Source organism: Phyllostomus discolor, chromosome 1 (genome assembly GCF_004126475.2).
Source record: "Phyllostomus discolor isolate MPI-MPIP mPhyDis1 chromosome 1, mPhyDis1.pri.v3, whole genome shotgun sequence".
Taxonomy (NCBI): Eukaryota; Metazoa; Chordata; class Mammalia; order Chiroptera; family Phyllostomidae; genus Phyllostomus; species Phyllostomus discolor.
Window position 1 is genome coordinate 215706467 of NC_040903.2, and position 16997 is coordinate 215723463.

The following is a 16997-nucleotide window of genomic DNA, read 5'->3' on the forward strand; positions in this document are numbered from 1 at the left end:
TTAGTGGCTGCTCTGTGTCTCACGAATTATCTCAAAGCCTGGGGCATGGAAACTGCTGCGGGCCTTTGCTGTGAAGTCATCTCCGGCAGCCGGGCTGTGACCTCTGCCCGGTGTCGCCAGGTGTGCGAGGCCCTGCAGCGCTCTCCGTGCACTGGATGAACCCGTTTGGAGCTCTGCTACCTCGGGGCCCGGAGGTCTGCGTTCTCAATGGCGCGGCCCGATAAGGAACTCCACCTGGCGAGCGTGCACAGGAAGCAGACCCCTGATGTCGGCCCCTCCCTGTGCAAGAGGAAAGGGTGGTTTAGCCAGAACGACTTAGCTAGGGCCGCTCCAGAACTCCGTGGGCCCCCTCGGTGGGGGGTGGGGGGGACTGCGTGGGATGAGTACATGCTGGTTCCCAAGAAGAACGGGCACATTTCCCCCCTGAAACTGCCCCTTTAAGCCTGCTGGGGCGCCTCTGCTCCTTTAAGAGGAATCCCACCCGGTCGGGAAAGACCAAACCACCAAAAGAATTACCATATTCCGCCCTCCTGCTGCTTTGTAAATGGCTACCTGCCAGGGGCTGAGCACCGGGAGGGGCAAAGTGTCCCCGGAGAATGAGAACAGACCCGTCCCTCTTTCAGGCCCTCGGGACTGGGGAATTGAACTTCGGGGTTCCCGATGAGGCTTGGCTCCCGCGGGAGACCCCCGAGATCGCGGAGCCTACGTGCAAAGTTGGGCTGCCGGTGGCTAGAGGCTGAAAACACTCTCCAGCCTCAGCCCCTAAACAGGGATTGCAAAAGGTGTTGGCCTGTGAGAGGTGACTTCCCATGGACCATGGGGAACTGGCGGCCCGTGGTTCGCCAGCGGCCCGTGGTTCGCCCTCGGCCCGTGGTTCACTGGGGGCCTGTGGTTCCCACGCGGCCCGCGGTTCGCCCGGGGCCCGTGATTCACCCGCGGCCCGCGGTTCACACATGGCCAGAGATTTACCGGCGGCCCGCGGTTTGCCGGCAGCCCGCAGCTGCCAGCAGCTCGCGGTTCGCCAGTGGCCCGTGGTTCACTGGTAGCCCGTGGTTCGCTGGTGGCCCATGGTTGCCAGTGGCCTGTGGTCAGCAGCACCCAGCACTGTAATCCTGCACACGTGCTGAGGTTCACCATAGCTCCCCTGGCCTCCCTGCCCCACATCTGCCAGACTGTGGTCTGTGTCCATGGTTCACGTGATTCACCGTGATGCCACGTTTCACTGGCGTTTGCTCAAATTTCTGATTCTTGGAGTGGCGAGTGACCGTTCTCCTGGTTGGGAGGGCCAGTCGCCAGGTGCGCCAGAATGTCTGGGGTTTGCTCAGTGCATATCCTGCCCGAGGTTAGGATAGTAACAACCACACCTCTCCGGGATAACTTGAATAGATTTCATTCTCAAGGCAGCCCCGTAAAACCTGTGGAGGATGCCCTGTTCCTTTAAGAAGAGATGAACCCAAAGCCCTTGAATTCCGGAGAGGCTAAGCATTCCCTTACTGTTTTGCAAATGACTCTCTCTGCCCGAGGCGGGTCCGCCCTGAGAGTGAGAACTTCCTTGAGGTTTGGGGGTCTGGGAAATTGAGTTTGGGGCCTCAGGAAGGTGGGCACTTGCAGCCTTCTCCAAGATCACTAGTTACCATTCTGGGCAGACAGAGCACGGTCTGCCCTCGGGCTGGGGTTCGCCCGTGGCCCGCGGTCTGCCCGTTGCCCGCGGTCCAAAGTACCGTCACCCTGACTCACTGTGATTACCACACCGAGTCGGCTTGAGCCCTGGCTTCCTGGCCCTTCCTTGCCTGGAGGCTGTTCTCTGCAGCACAGTTTACTGCGATCCGCCCCCCCCCCCGCCCCACGCCGCCCCCATGTGCCCCGATCGTGGGTCTCTGCGATTCTCAGGTCCACTGGTTCTCGTGGCGAGGTACCGGCACACAATTACACGCGCAAGGATTTGCTGCAACTCTGCAGTGGAAAGTGTTTCAGACCTTTGTCCTCACTTAGCAAAATTGTTCGTGGGGTCCCAAAGATCCAGTTCTCCTGCTGACAGCCCATGTGTACCCCCAGTTCTTCCCTGTTACGGTTTGTGTGGACCTCACACCCAGCCGCTGTGTGAGGTTGGGATCCTCCAAAACGGGAGGGCTGAAGACCCGTTTCCTAGTTTGTTGTATCGAATCAATGGAATAAACGCCGCGGTACAGCTCCTGAAAACCCCACTAATTGCCAGACTGTGCCAGAACTGCCCCCTCAGGTACCCCAAAGTCCCTGATCTGCAAGGTGTGGCTGATCACACTGGCTTTTCTCCAAGTCTGGGGATGACAGTGCCACCACAATGGCTTTGCTGGGACTGCTCCTAAGTGTCTGTGTCTGCTCTGTGACCCTCCCATGCTGGGTGTGGGAGAAGACAAGGCGAGTGACAACTGGCTTCCCAAGCCGAGGTGAGCTCCCTACACTTCATCCACGGAGCTGCCCCCACAGCCTTCCTGGGGACACTCTGCTCCTTTAAGAAAAAAAAAAAAAAAAGAAGAATGACTAGAATTGGAAAGATCAACTCATCTCCTGAATTCCAAGGGTGGGGCTGGCCCCCACCTGGCCCGCATTTTGCAAATGGCTCTCCCACTGGCCTGAGGTTTTGTTTTAAGAATGCACTCTGTGACACCCAGCTCTTTTAGGCTGGGGGCTGGGTTTTTGAGTTTTGGGGTCTGAGGTTAGGCACCTGTGCGCCTGCTCTTAGAACAAAGAGCACAACCCCGCTGTGCTGAGGTGGGCTGCGGGGCTGCTTGGGAGCCAGGGCGAAATTCATGCCCCAGACTCCAATCAGGGACGGTCCGTGTGTGCGAGTCTGGGACAGGAGGTGCTGCGCTGAGGTTCACCAGTTGCCCGCGGTCCACGAGTTGCCCGTGGTTGGCTGCCAGTTGCCTGCAGACCACAAGTTGCCAGTGGTTCGCCGCCAGTTGCCCGCGGTCTGCCAGTTGCCCGCGGTCCACGAGTTGCCAGTGGTTCGCCGCCAGTTGCCCACGGTCTGCCAGTTGCCCGCGGTCCACGGGTTGCCAGTGGTTCGCCGCCGTTTGCCCGCGGTCCAGGGCGCTCTAATCCTTTAGCAGTGTAATTGGCCACACTAATCTGCCCTAACCCTCCGGCTTCCTGGATCCCTTTCTCTGTAGCAAAGTTGACTGTGATTCCCCGTAATTCACTGTGGTTCGGGATTTCATGGGCCCCCCATAATCCCCAGTTCCAAGAGTTATCTATCTATGGGCCTCGGGCAACTTTGTGCAAGACTCGAGTGTTTGTGAGAGGCTGCAGGCCCTGGCTCTGCACCTCCCCCTCTGAAACTCTGCATTTCAAGAGGAATTGATACTTGACTCTTAGTTGACCCTCCCCCAAGGCTCTTGGTTACCAGTGAATCACCAGCCCAAGGTGGGGGATGGTGGAGTCAAAGGGTGGCTCAGCCTCATCCTCCGTTTCCTGGTGGACTGCAGCCCTCTGGGCCGCCTGAGCGGTGGTGGGCGCGCTCCCGGGCGCCCTGGCTTTGCTAGGGTGTAACGCCGAGCCGCGTGTGTTACTCCGGCCTGCGTGAGCCTGAGCTGTGTCATACGCCACAGGCGGCATTGCTCCCACCCCGACGCATGCGACAGGCTTGCGGTCACGTACTCGCTCACGCACACAGCCCTCTGGGCCAATTCCCTGCGCAGGAGCTGGACCTGGACTCTCTCCAGACACAAAGCAGCTGGGACCCCCGCCCTGGGGTATTTCGGGAGGAGCAGCTCTTGCTCCCCAGCCCTGAGCAGAGCCCTGGGTCTTGCTTTTCCAGAAAGGGGGACAACGAGGCTGTCAGCTGGTCAGAGGGAGGACTGGGGTTCACTGGGAGGAGGTTCGGAGCCCCCGAGATGCCTGCCTCACTGGGATAAGGGTCTCAGGACAGAGGAGTCTCTTCAGTGGGGATGTGCTACCTGGGAGACGTCCCCGGCCCTAGCTCGGGTCCTGGGGGCGGTCTGCTGGCTCACGGTGGACTCAACCTCACACACCTGGAAGACCCCAGCCATCCTGGAGCCGTGCCCTTTCCCTTCAGACCTCTGGCGACTGGCCTCTTGCCAGGGGTGCCGGGAAGGACAGGGTCATGATGCAGGGCCCGCACGGTGGACCCTGAGCCCCTCACGCCATCCCCAGGCCAGCGACCGCCCTGGGGCAGTGAGGAGGGAGGCTCGGCCGTCCCCCTCCCTGGGGCCGGCCTGTCTCTGAGGCTACCCGTCAGAGCTGGGTCGGGGCGAGACTCGGGCCTCTGGGTGCCCAGCCGAGGCGTCTGTCCACGTGAAGAATGGACGTTCTGTGGGGCAGGGTTTGGGGGCAGAAGAAGAACATAGCAGTGGGCCATGATCCTCAACGTCGCAATAAATTGCAAGAGGAAGGCTGAAATCGTTCCTGGGAACCCCCAAAGCGTCCTCCCCACAGTAGTGTCGGATGGGGGGCTGCCCCTTCCCAGGCCCCAGCCCAGAGCGAGAAGTGTGTGACTGAGCCCCGAAAGCGAACAGGATGAACTCCCCCAGGGCGGGGGGCCTTCGGTGCAAGCTGCTTCCAGCTGGGTTTGCTCTGCTCCTTTAAGAAGAGGAAAGAGCTCTCCAGCCGGGAGTCTTCAGGCCCCCAGCCTGGTCTTGCTAGTTTGCAAATGCCTGTTGTCTGCACGGGGGTGAAGGGTGAGGCTGAAGGTTGCCCATCCCCCTCTCCCGCTCAGCCTGAGGACGGAGGAAGGAGCTGGGGGATTTGCGAGTCTCAGAGGAGGTGTGGCGCCCGCGGGGTTCGCCCCCAAACCTCCTGAGGCCTCTTGGGCACTTCCCGCTGGCCATGCTCACCCCCTGAGCAGATAGAAAGATGACTCTGGGGCAGGGGAGTGGGATCCCGGGCTGCTGGGCGTCTTTGAAGAGGGGCGGTTTGGATGGTCCAGGGGCGTCGGACCTTCCGTGGGTCTGCGAGAATCCGGCGCACCGTTTCATCGTCGCCGCCCGCGGTCCCGGGGTTGGCAGTGCGTGGGCACCGGCCTCACCGCCCCACGCTTTGTGTACCCTTAGAGGCTGACACGGACCCCCAGTGTTGGGGACACGGTGGGGCTGGGGTCCTCAGCGCTTTCTGTGACTCCCTGGGGCATGGCACACACCTCACTTTAGCTCGGTCCTGGGGGGCAGCATCGTGCCCCCCCCCCCGCCCCCGGTATTGCTGAAGGGTTGGCGTGGGAAGGGCCTGAGTGTCCCTGTGTGTAAACAGGCATGATAGAGCACAGGCCTCCCGGGCGAGCAGCGGAGGAGCTGTGAAGACGCACAAACAACCCTAGGAACCCTGCGGCCCCCTGTCGCTGTGCACAGCGGGAGCCGTTTCTGGAGGAAATGGCCGGGCTGGGGCTGGTGCGTGTGGCCACGTTTGCTCTGGGCCGCCAGCAGGCCCTCCAGAAGGCGTGTTCCCACCGCAGCGCGGCAGCGGGCCACCCAGGGGGCCCAGGGGCGGTGGGGTGAGGGCGGCATTTCCACATGAGCCCTCCAATCGCTCAGTACGAGAGTGTGCATCTTAGATAAACAGAAGTCCTACAGGCCCGTTGTGACAGGGTCCTGACCACGCATTACTGGTTACGATCCGCAGGCCCCCTGGGGGGGTGCCGGCCTCTGGGACCCAGACGCCCACAGACCTCCACCGGGGCCGGGCTGCAGGCCGGGGTGCGGGGGGGTCACGGAGCTGGGGCTGACTGCGCACGAGGGTCTGATGCAGATGCAGCCAGAGCCGGAGCCGGAGCCAGAGCCTGGTCTTGCCAGGGACCAGAGAAGCCTGGCTTGGAGTCAGAGGGGTGGCACTGGGCCTTCCCCTTTGTTCAGAGGGAACACGGGGTCAAGTGTGAAACCCTGGTCTCGGGGGACGCAGTTCTGCATCTGTGCCTTGCTCAGCACGGACTTCTACCCGGGGTGGGGCGGGGGCGGCTCTGAGCGCCCGGCCCACCGGATGGTCAGCCTTCAGCCAGAGGCCATCCTGATGGACTCCAGGGGTCGGGGAGCAGATACGAAAGCTCTTCTTTGCATCTTGCTTCTGCCTCGCGCTGCCTCCCCCCGCCCCCGCCCCCGCCCCCGGGGGCTCGAAACGCAGGCACACACAGCGTGGCCTTTAACGCAGGGAATGCGGCAGCGGCTCCGGCCGAGCGCCCAGCCCCCCTTCCGGAGACCTGCCGTGAGGCCGGGGCCGCCCAGGAGTGTCCCTGAAAGGCTGCAGTGTCTTCTGGCCCCACACAGACCCTCACACATTTCTGCAGCGGGAGGGGCACGGCCTGCAGGGCTGCCTTCCTGGGCCCCACATCGGGCTCCAAACTCACAACCCCCTCATAGATGCAGAGAACAGCATGGCGGTCACCTGAGGGGGCGGGGGCGGGGGTGGGGGACGGATTGCGAAAAGGGGGCCAGGTACCCGGGACCAGAAGGGAGACTATGCTTTTGGTGGCGGGTGTGCAAGAGGCTACACAGATGTGGGATTTTGTCCTATGCCTGAAGTTTGCATAACGTTATTAACCCATGTCTTGATAAACAACTAACTAAACACACACGATCTGGAGAGTGTGCAAACACCCCGGGGAGGCCAGCCCCTGCCGCCCACTGGGTGAGCCACGGCACACACGGGGGCAACGTGTCCCCTCCCCCAGGCTCCCCGGCCCTGGCTCTGTCTTCTGCTTTCTTTAGCTGGGCACGGGGCGTTTGTTGGGCCTGTGTTCCCTGGGGAGCACTGCCTCGTGCACTGGAAGAGCCCAGAAGTGGGGTGCGCCCTCATCCCAGACTGCAGGGCTGGGGGCGCCAGAAGGGGAAGGGCCCCTCTCAGGAATGAGAGCCTGGCTTCCGGCCCCTCCCGTCGGTCCACATTTCATCAGCCGCGGTCCCTCCCAGGTCATGCGGGTCAGCGTGTCCTTCAGATAAGGCCCTGGGGCGGGGCGGTAGCAGCCTCCTGTTGGGGGGCTGGAGGGGGGTGCTCTTCCCTGGGGAAACCCGCCCTCCCCAGAGGGGGCTCAGAGTGGGCTCGCCAGTCGCTCGGACCCCTCTGCCCCAGGCTCATCTTCCTCACTGTCGCCTGGCCTCCTTTCTGGTCTGGTGGGACTGAGTGCTTGCACATGGCCTGGCTGCTCCCCAACCCCCTCCTCGGGGCCCACTCAGGCCCACTCAGGTTTCTCCAAACTCAGGCCCCGACTGGGGCTGTGGAGAGCAGCCACGGGTTGCGGCCTGGGTCTGCGCCGGCGGCTCAGGGGCGCCTGTGAGGGGGGGCCCCCGTGCGAGCCCCCGAAGCCGGGGGCTGGGGCAGACCCGGCAGCCTTCCCCCCGGGATGGCTTCGGGTGGGCAGGCGGACCGTTTTGCTCGGATCTCTGGGGCGGCCACGTGGCCATGCCTGCAACGCTCTGAGGTTCCTGTGCCCTGAGCCAGCCCAAGAGCGACTTGCAGCCCAGAGCGAGATCTGAGTGAGGGACGTGCACAGCGAGAGGCCCCGCAGGGTAAACAGTGAGGTTTCTGGGAAATGTACCCAAGGCCAGGCTGTCGGGAAGGGACGTGGTCCTGGTGTTCCTGGTCCTCAGAGCCTGCGGACAGAGGGGCCCGCCTCCCCTCCCAGCTGGCCCGGCTAGTTCCTTGACAATTTACTGCTTGTCAGTCCCTCCCCCCACCCCCGGGGAGGTGGGGGGCCCCTCTCTGCTCTCGGGGCCTGGGCCAGCTCACTCTGCACCTCCGATGGGGCCCCGGGCTGCCAGAGCCCCACCCGGTGCTGAAGGGGTGCAGCCCACACCCCAAACAGCCAGGGGCCGGCCGCCGGGCCCTCCGCCCGGCGTCTTATCCCCGACACCAGAGACGGTGGGCACCCCGGACACCCAGCCTTGCTTTTCTTTCTTTCTTTCTTGTTACTGTTATTATTTGTTTCTTTATGGGAGCTTTGTTTAGGTTTCTGTTCCAATAGATCTATATTGTCATATTTTATTTTTTCTTAAGTTTTTCAATTACAGGTGACATTTAATATTGTATTAGTTTCAGGAGTACGGCACGGTGGTCTGACATTTGGAACACTTACAAGATGATCCCCCGCGACAGGTCCGGTGCCCACCCAACACCGCACGTGGCCATTACAGTGTTGTTGGCTATGAGTATACCCCTGCCAGGAGGGGTTTCTTGAACTGAATGAATGAATGAATGAATGCTGGGATAGAACAATCTGGAATTCACTTTTTAAAAGTGACAAAATGCAGGCTAAAAGTGAAAAAAACCTCAGCTGACTTTTTGGGGAGGCAGCTAATTCTCAGTGTGCCCGGCCTGGGGTGCCCCCTGCCAGGCGACCAGCTTCCACCGTGGGTGCCGACCCTCCGGGGGCTGCCGAGCAACGCGGGAGGCGTTTTGTCTTCCAGGGCCTGAGTCTGTCTTGCTCCGTGTTCAGAGCTCACCTGCGGCATGAGTGTGATTTTCAGGTTTTTGCGTATTTTGGAGATGGGAGGCTCCGTGGGGTGAAGAGGGCAGGACCCTCCTCCACAGGCCGGGGGTCCCGGCGGCCCACTGGAAGCGCTCCGCCCCCAGCAGGTCACGCAGACAGAGGTGTCTTCGGGTTGGGAGCCAGCTGGGAACAGGCAGGCCCCGGAAAAGCGGCTTCTGTTTGCTCTTCTTTATTATCAAAGTATCAGGGCAGCTCCGTTTGCCTAAAGGCGGGCGCCTTTCGGATCATCCCTTCTGCAAACACCTAAAGGGTACATTGAACATGTGAGCCCGCGTCTCAGCGGAGGGCGAAGCGGCGGTGGAGCAGGAGCCTGAGTGAGCTGGTAGGCCAGAGGGGCGTGCAAAGCCCCGTGGTGACCTGTGGCATTCTGAAATGACCTGGGGTGACCCGCCGTCACCCCCACTGAGCCAGGTGAAGTTACCCCCAGGTGGTCAACTTACCCCCCAAAAAGGGGAAACAAAGCTTTTGGGGGGGCTGAGGCTGCAGGATGCCTCTGCATCCTGGCTGCAGACACGGCACGTGGCAGGGGCTGGCCTGGAGAGGGCCCGGCAGCCCCTGCCTCCCTGCCCCACCCCGGGGTTCTCAGGACCAGGAGACACACTGCTCTCCTCTGCCAGGCCTGGGGCTGCTCCTTCTGCATCCAGAGGCTGTGGCAGAGGTTCCAGCTCTGCTTGCCCGTGGGGAGTGGGCCCCGCCTGTCGGCTGCCTTCCCTGGAGACAGTGCGGCCGTCTGCTGGGGGCGGGAGGGTGCTGCCTGTGTATTGAGAGGCTACTGGGGACCCAGGCTCTGCTGCCATTTAATCGTCTCAACAACACTGGGACACTGGAAGCGTTTTTGTCCCCACTTTAGAGATGGAGAAACTGAGGCCCAGAGAGGCATCGGTCACTCACCACAAGTCACGCGGCTAGCAAGCGGCGGTATGGGAATGTGAGCAAGGATCTGATGTCAGAGCCCACCTCCTCGCCCACCCACCTCGCCTGCGGCCTCCTGGCTGGGCTGCAGGGCACGGAGGCTGCGGTCTACCTGCCAGGTACAGGACGACCCCAGGGAGGCGGGGAGGAGGCAGGCCCCATGTGCTGGACATATGTGTATCTGGAAGAGCTGTTTCCCCAGTGGGCTTGAAGACTGCATCACAGACCCCAGGCTCTGCGTCAGGAGGTCTGACCGAGGCCGAGGGCTGGCCTTTGTTGGAGGGGGGCACAGAGGGCACCGGTGGGCCGCTGTGCTGGGGCCCCCACCCCGAGGCTCAGCAAAGAGGCTGCGAGTGGGCGGCCTGGTTCTCCTTTCTCTCTGACCGGTGGCGGGGCCCGCCAGGGCCTGTCCGCGGGTCCGCAGGGCTCCACTGTCTGGAGAGAGCGGCGTTCGAGGCCGCCCTGGGCATGGAGACGGGCGCGGGCGTGTCGGCGGCAGGGCATCCGGGTGCCTTTGCGCTGTCACCTGGTGGTTATCTTCGATGCATACGTGTTTTAAAACTACAAAAGGAGTGAATGCTTCTTATAAAATAAACGCAAACAGTGTTGAAACCAAGAAGTTCTCCTCACTCCCTCCATTTCGTACAGCTGGGACACGTGGTGGATACAACCCAGCTTGCCTTTTTTTTTTTTTGGCTTTGTTATGGGGCAGCATCCTGTCTAGCGAGTAGGAGGGCCTGTGAGGGCTGTGCAAAAATAGAAGGGGTTCACAAGAAGAAGGGGGGGAGCAAGGGAGCTTTTAACGGAAGGATGACTTTTATTTTTATGCCATTTCTTTATTTTCTCTTGTTTTCAGTTGCAGCTGACACTCGGTGTTATTTTGTCTGTGTCAGGCACCCACACACTTTGCAAAGGGCCCCCCGATACTTCCTGTCCCCATCTGGCTCCCTCCACAGTTGCCACGCTGCTAGTGACAGTGTTCCCTCCGCTGTCCTCCACACCCCCGTACAGTACACGGTTCCCTCCGCCCGCTCCACCTTCTCACTTGAAGGTGGCGCATTTACCCCCGTTCTAGGGACGGTGAGCGTGAGGTTCAGAGAGGCGAAACAGCCAACCCAAAGCCACACAGGTAGCCAGCCAGTAGCCTGGCACCTGAGGCCTGATCTCAGGGCCCAAACCCTCCCCTCCAGGCGGACTGCTGGTCCCCCCCCCCCCCCCCCGAGAGCTGGGAGAGAGAGCCCGCAGCCGGCTGTGGGACCCGGTGAAGTCACGCCCTCCATCCAGGTGCCGGGAGCAACGGGTGTGACCGACGCAGGGCAGCCCAGGGCCAATGCACACAGTGGCACCGCCTGTGAGCCATGCCATGTCCTGGTTGGCCTCTCCTCTTCCCTCACGCCCTGGACGGCACGAGGCGGTGGAAGGCACCATCCTGTCTCCCCGTGAACACACTCTGCGTCCCCCTCAAGCCTTCTCTTTTGCGGATGAGCTTCTGGGCCGCACCTCAGGGACTTGGGGTCGATGAAGGAGGGAAGACGTGTGCCCCCCGAAACCTGCGCCCTGCCTCCCTGTGCACGGGGCCCCTGACCGCAGTGACCCCCGGGGCGCCCTCGTCTCCCCACTGGTGAGCTGGCAGGTTCCGGGTCCGCACGGACGTGGCCGCCACCAGGCCTGGCCCGGCGAGGGCGGCTGCGGGCTCTGGAAGGATCCAGGCCTCAAATGTTTGAACTGAAAGCGTGCCCAGAAGCGGCCCCCTTCCCTGTGCCGCGAGGAAGACAGGCCCGGCTGCAGGCCTCCCTGGAATCCAGTGCAAACAAATGTCTTCTCTCGGGGCCTCTTGGGTGGGGTGGCAGTTTTTCAACTGTCAGCAATCTTTTAGGTGGTTTTTTTTTTTTTTTAAAGCAAACTTTCCAGTCCTGTTCTACCTGGAATACATTTTCTCCTCTAGGGCCCCTCCCCAGGCCTTGCCGCTCTCTGTCAACACGGTAAAGCCAGCCCCCTCCCTAGCCGCAGGCAGTTGAATGAAGCAGTTCTTTGCTCCACCGAAGGAAATATTTCCATGGAGTTGGGCCAAGAAAACCCCTTGCCTGAATCCGGGGCTGGCCCACGCCCAAGGCTGGGGGGCCCTGCGCGGGCGGGGTGCAGCGACGTGGCCACATTTCCCCAGTATCAGGATGTGACTTCTTCTAAAACCCAACCCCCCGTGCACGGGGCCTGCCTCGCCAAGACCCCGTTCTTGGCCGGCCTCAGCCCCTTAGTAAATGGATTTTTCTAGGCCCCTCCTGCAGGAACGAAACCAACAAAGTTCATTTTTTTGTTGTCATTGTTCCCAGCTTGGAACCGCTGGCCTCCACGCGGGTTCATGAGAGCCCTTCGCCGAGAGGCCCGGCGGGGCTGTGGGGCCGCCCCTGGGCCCCTTCGCGCCCCAAGCTTCAGCCTCCGTCGGGGACCGAGCCTTGAGCTTCTTTGGAGGGGTGTCCTGAGTCTCTGGATTTTTATTTACTTAGGAAAAGACTGCATGTTTGAGGTCCCTAAGGAAGAGGCTCAAACGGTCAGTGTTCTTGGATTGTTGCATTTTTTTAAAAAGTGTACATTATAAAACCAACATATGCCAGTAGAGAAATCCATAAAAGCAGAAGAAAAATGACCAGGATCGCCTTGCCCTGAACAACGAATGGTGTTTCAGAGGTAGGAGGGTGTAAATTGGGGCGTTACCTTCCAGCGCCTTCTCGCTGGCTCCTGTCACGACCAGTGTCCCTCAGGCGCCCCGCTCCCGCACACCTCGGACCCCGGGGTCAGAGGACACGTGTGCTGCCTGGAGGCCCAGCAGCCTACCAGGAAGTCATCTTTGTCCTTGGCCTTTTGCAAAGGGCTGAATTTTATTTGTCTTTTAACATCTACAGTTTGGCAAACGCCTCTCTGCAAAGGTTGGGGCTGCGTCCAGACCCACTCCAGGTTTCAGGGGAGCAGAGCGCTCCAGATGTGGGGGGGCCAGGGTAGGAGAAGCCCAGAAGGACGCAGGCAGCCCCCGTCCCCTTCATGCCCCAGCCCCAGGGCCACGGGACCCTCACGACATCCAACTCGGAAGGACTGTGGGTATGAACTGAATTGGGATAAGTGAAAAGTAAGCCCATCACACGTGTCCTTAAATACCAAACTAAAGGGGTTAGACTCTATTTTGAAGGCAAATCAAGTTCCTGAGGGGCTCTGAGCCCCGCTGCGCATTCTAGAGGGTCCTCCGTCAGTCCTGGGGCCCCCAGGAGATGGGACTGTGCTTGGACACCCAGCCCAGCCCCTGCAAGCAGGCATGGAGATTAGGAAGCAGCAGGCACGGTCAGCCTTACTTCTGCCGCCCCATGGCTGTGCCCAGGAGGGCCCCCCGGAGTTCTCTGGGGACCGTGACAATTTTGGGGGGGGGCACCCAGAAGTCCGGGAAAGCCAGCAGAGAGGCACAGGCAGCCTACAGGATGCCGTTTCGTAAAAAGCTCTCAGTTCGGTTCTGAGAAGAGAGCCCCCTGGGCCTGGGAGAGGGACAGAGGAGGGACCTTGTCTCCATTTCCTGGCTGAATCTGAGGACGCTTGTACGCCCGCCCGCAAGTATGTACATGTGGATAGGAGGCCGCTCACATGGCTTTTGAGGGCTCCCAAGTATGAATTTAAAAAAAAAAAGGAGAAAAATGTGTGCTTTGAATTAGATCTACGTGGAAAAAAGGAAAAAAAAAAAAAGCAGCGGGCTGAGCCGAGCGGCTGGGACCCTGGCTCCCCTCCAGGCTCTTCAGGGGAGTTGGGTTTCAGCACGCACGGAGGCGAGAGCGAGCGGTCTCTCAACCTGGATTTCCTGGTCCGCCTTGCCCCGTAGATACGGGCCTGAGCCCTCTCGCGTCTTCTGCCACAGGAAGGGCAAACCCCTCTCCGGTTAAGAAACGGGTGGGGACCCCACGGTTACCATAGACCGGCTCTTTCAAGCCGTATCGCCCATTGCTTCGGACCCATAAATATTTTAAAAGTTAGTTTCTGAGCTCCAGAAAAGCCAACGAAAACATTTAGACATATGGATTTTTTTTGGGCGGGGGGGGGGGGGTATTGTGGTGAAACGAGGCTCAGCAGGACTCGTTGGCAGCAGCCTTTTCTCTTCCTCTTGGCCTTTTCTTTTTCTATCTTTCCCTTTCTCTCTTCCTTTCTTTAAGGAAGCCAGAAGGATACACATGTTGCCATGGAGTTCTGTTTAAAATAAAATACAATGGAAAGAAAAGCAGAGTGATGAAGTAACCGCATGGGCTGCAGGGCACACCTGATACTAATTACTGTCATGCACAATGTTCTGGAAGACATTTGACTCGCCTGATGTATACATTCAAATCAAGCAGAGCAGGGCTGCACGGCTCCTTGGGGACCATCTTGTCCAACTCTTTCCTTTTTCCAGATGAAGAAATAGAGGCCCGGAGAGAAGGGCCTGGACCTCAGCCTCCCAGCTAGGAGGGGGCAGAGCCGGGATTCAAACCCGCCACACTTTTGTCAGACACACATCATTTCCAGGGTCCTTTGCCGGGGCCCGTCAGTGAAGCACGACCCTGAGAAAGGGGAGTGGGCCGTGCTGGGAGCCTCTGAGCAGCAGGCGGAGGAGCCAGGGAATCCAGAAAAAAAAAAGCAGAGAAGCTGACTTGGCACCGGGAGGCCCCGCTCCCCTCGTGGGGCCCAGCCTGGAAGGGAGAGATGCACGTTGCATGTCTGGAGTTTCTCCTTCCACAGGGCCTCCCAGGGGCGCCCCAACCCAGGCCGGGGGCTCCTCCCAGAGTGTCAGCTCGCGATCTTTAGGGCTGCGGAGCTGATGCCAGAAGGCACTGTGTTTAAGACAGACTCCAGGGACCCCGAGTGCGTGACGAGGGACGCTCTCTGGTGTCTGCCTGGGCTCCCACGCAGGCCTCCCACGCAGGCAGGGCGAGTGGGAGCCCCCGTGACAATGCGCGCCCCTCGCCTCTGCCCCGGGAGGCTAGCAACCCGGCCTGCTGGTGTCTGATTGGCCGCGCGGGCTTGACGACAGGGGCTCCTGGCCACTGATTGGTCCCGGCCGGCTCCGGCTGTTTCCTAGCTATTAATACCGTGGCTAATAAACGTTCTTCTGTTGACTGGGATGCTCGGAGCCATGATTTTTTGAGGCTTTCTTGACGTCCCTCGTTGGTGTGGGCCTTTCGGCCTCCCATGTCCTGCTGGGGGGTGGGAGCTCCAGTCTCTGGGGTGCCTTGCCTGCTCCCCAAGCGGTCAGTGGGGTGTTCTCAGTCTCTCTCACATCATCTGACATGTTAGGGGGCTCTCGGCCATGAGCCCCAAAGCCCACTTTGTCCTCGTCTCCCCAGATGCGCTGTGCATCTACGAGTGAGCCCCCAGCCCAAGGTCCCGGGCCTCCTGTGGCCTGGCGGTCCCCTTTCACCCCCCTGTCACCAGCGGTTGGCCTTACAAAGAGCCTTGTCCCTTCCACGCAGCCCCGGAGGGCCCCGTCTGGGTTTTGGCGCCCTGGCAGGACAACTGGGCCCCCGGGGGGGGCGGTTCTCTGCGCAGCTGCTTTGCAGCCCCTTCAAGAAGTGCGGGGGCGCTGTTCTCACGGGACAGCCCCGCGGGGCCCCTCTGCCCTCTTCCCTTCGGGACCCATCACTCATTCCTACCCCTCTTCTGTCACCAGGCGCTTCATCCTTGCCCTCCCGGCTGCCACCCACCTGTCACCCTAAGATAGATCCTTAGTCCTTTCAGCAGCGTTTTGACCTTTGCGAGAGGACATTTGATTGACGGCCCTGCCCGCTTCGCCACGGGTGCCCGGGGCAGAGCTGCCGAAGGCGCCACCTGTTAAGGATCGAATCTCCTGTGCCAAGTCCCGCGCGCGAGGCCGCGCGGCCATGCTCTGCCGCAACATGTGTCCCTGCCTGTCTCCCCGGGGTGGTGCGGGGAGGTGCATGTGTGTGTGTGGGTGTGGGGGGGCGGTTTTCAAAGTGTACGTGTGCGGAAATCACCTCAATGGGGGGGTACCCCATGCCTCTCCAGCTGGGACACGGACCTAGAGAAGTACTTTCCCTAGAGGAACAGGGCTCCTGCGTAGGTTCCTATTACAACCCCGTCAGGGGGCAGCTCTGGTTAGCGTAGGGGAAACGGACCCCCTTGCGGAGGCAGGGATACTGCAGCGTTCTGGGTACACACACACAGGTTGTCGGCGGCAGAGCCGGGACTCAAAAAGCGTTTTTTCCGCCCCTTAGTCGAAGGTGCTGTGCCGAGTATCCCGTGTCAAAGGTAACCAATCAGAAATGGATGGGTGGGCTGAAAGGGGGTGACAGCCGCCGACTTACATGTGGGTACCAGTTATGTTGCCCGTGGATTTTATTTTCCAGGACAACGAGCAGCAAACATCATTTTCTTTCCCTAAGACGCATCCTCCCATAGAGGTTCCGAAACCTCCAGGTGCGTGATCTGCTTGCTGCCCCTGCAGCCCAGCTTCGCCCTCGGCCAGCCCGAGGGGGAGAAAAAAAAAATCCCTGCCTCCACTTCTCCCAGCAAATGGTGCACACGCATCGCCCTGCTCCGGCGAGCGGGGCTCGTGGAGGGGAAGGAGCACCAGCGAGCACAGGGTGTTGGTCATGGCGGCGAGGGGCACTGCGGCAGAATTTTTTCCTCCTTCTTTGCTGCAATCTGGGTGCGGCTAGAGCAATTTGTCATAGAATCTGGGGGGCTCATTTTTCCGGCCAATCACTTTTGGAGAAATGAGCGCATTGCAGCAGAATGCGCTGACGTCAGAGACCACCCCTTCTGCGCTTCCATATAAACCCCACCCAGCCAGCCCCTAGCGCAGACGGCGGAGAGCTGGATGGAGCGCGCCTTGGCTCGCAGGCCTTGGCCGCGGCTCCTCCCGAAGAACCGGGGCGCCCACGCGAGAATCTGCCCATCAGGTACGTGGTTGGCCATCCTTGTCAGGAAGGATGTGCAAAAAGAAGGCTACACCCCCGTCTGGGTCGGTCTCTGTCCTCCTGGACATGCCGGAGGACAGACGCCGGGACCTTCTCCCGAAGGTGGCCACTTCGCCCGTTCGCGAGCGTCGGCCACGAAATACTGTCCGAAAGAAAAATCGCGAGGCACATTGGTTTTTTTTTTTTTTTGGTGGGGGGAGGAACCAGGGCCTCATTCTTGTCCAGCCCTTGCGGGTAGGCAGGGTGGTGGGGCGTCAATTAAGAGGAGCGGGAGGGATCAGACCAAGCCCGTGTCGGAATCCAACGTCCCGCAGTCACCGGGGTCCAAAACCCAGGTTTTCCGTGTTGGAGGAGCTACCTTCGGGACCACGGATGGTGGGAGATATGGCGGCGGATGCATTCTGTGTGCCCCACAGATTACAGGGGAAAGCACCCGAAGAGAAGGGTCTCCTGGGTATATCGCCCCCCCCCCCCGCAGTTTGTGGCCAGCTTCTTGGTTGCCCGTGGGCGTGAGGAGTAGAGGTTCCTACCCGGGAGGGATTCCCGGTGCAGGCATACAGGTTCAGTGCGGAGCCGACGCTGCACGAAAATTAAGAGTAAAATTTCTAAGTGCTATCATCTGTTTTCACCCCGATAAACCAACCTCCCTAACGGTGGAGAGAGATGGCACT